Raw genomic sequence first — 1,259 nt, 5'->3', positions numbered from 1 at the left:
ATAAATATTTACAATTGTTATATCTTCTTCATGGATCGATCCCTTGATCATTATATAGTGTCCTTCTTTGTCTCTTGTTATAGTTTTTACTTTAAAGTCTATTTTGTCTGATATGAGAATTGCTACTCCAGCTTTCTTCTGATTTCCATTTGCATGGAATATCTTTTTCCATCCCCTCACTTTCAGTCTGTATGTGTCCCTAGGTCTGAAGTGGGTCTCTTGTAGACAGCATATATATGGGTCTTGTTTTTGTTTCCATTCAGCCAGTCTGTGTCTTTTGGTGGGAGCATTTAATCCATTTACATTTAAGGTAATTATCGATATGTATGGTTCTATTACCATTTACTGAATTGTTTCGGGTTGTTCTTGTAGGTCTTTTCCTTCTCTTGTGTTTCTTGCCTAGAGAAGTTCCTTTAGCATTTGTTGTAAAGCTGGTTTGGTGGTGCTGAACTCTCTCAGCTTTTGCTTGTCTGTAAAGGTTTTAATTTCTCCATCAAATCTGAATGAGATCCTTGCTGGGTAGAGTAATCTTGGTTGTAGGTTTTTTTCCTTCATCACTTTAAATATGTCCTGCCACTCCCTTCTGGCTTGGAGAGTTTCTGCTGAAAGATCCGATGTTAACCTTATGGGGATTCCTTTGTGTGTTATTTGTTGTTTTTCCCTTGCTGCTTTTAATATGTTTTCTTTGTATTTAATTTTTGACAGTTTGATTATTATGTGTCTTGGCGTGTTTCTCCTTGGGTTTATCCTGTATGGGACTCTCTGTGCTTCCTGGACTTGATTGACTATTTCCTTTCCTATATTAGGGAAGTTTTCAACTATAATCTCTTCAAATATTTTCTCAGTCCCTTTCTTTTTCTCTTCTTCTTCTGGGACCCCTATAATTCGAATATTGGTGCATTTAATGTTGTCCCAGAGGTCTCTGAGACTGTCCTCAACTCTTTTCATTCTTTTTTCTTTATTCTCATCTCCAGTAGTTATTTCCACTATTTTATCTTACAGGTCACTTATCCGTTCTTCTGCCTCAGTTATTCTGCTATTGATCCCTTTTAGAGAATTTTTAATTTCATATATTGTGTTGTTCATCTCTCTTTGTTTGCTCTTTAGTTCTTCTAGGTCCTTGTTAGACGTTTCTTGTATTTTCTCCATTCTATTTCCAAGATTTGGGATCATCTTTACTATCATTATTCTGAATTCTTTTTCAGGTAGGCTGCCTATTTCCTCTTCATTTGTTAGGTCTGGTGGGTTTTTGCCTTGCT

At 36.1% G+C, this 1,259-nt stretch overlaps 1 protein-coding gene across 2 annotated transcripts in view; it reads right to left on the bottom strand.

Moving 5' to 3' along the window:
• The window catches only part of LOC114486617 (uncharacterized), a 323,771-nt gene that overhangs the window by 36,498 nt on the left and 286,014 nt on the right, over window positions 1–1,259 (bottom strand). The gene's annotated exons all lie outside the window — the stretch shown is intronic.

The sequence above is a fragment of the Physeter macrocephalus genome, chromosome 7 (genome assembly GCF_002837175.3).
Source record: "Physeter macrocephalus isolate SW-GA chromosome 7, ASM283717v5, whole genome shotgun sequence".
NCBI lineage: Eukaryota > Metazoa > Chordata > Mammalia > Artiodactyla > Physeteridae > Physeter > Physeter macrocephalus.
This window is presented reverse-complemented; position numbering and strand designations above follow the sequence as displayed.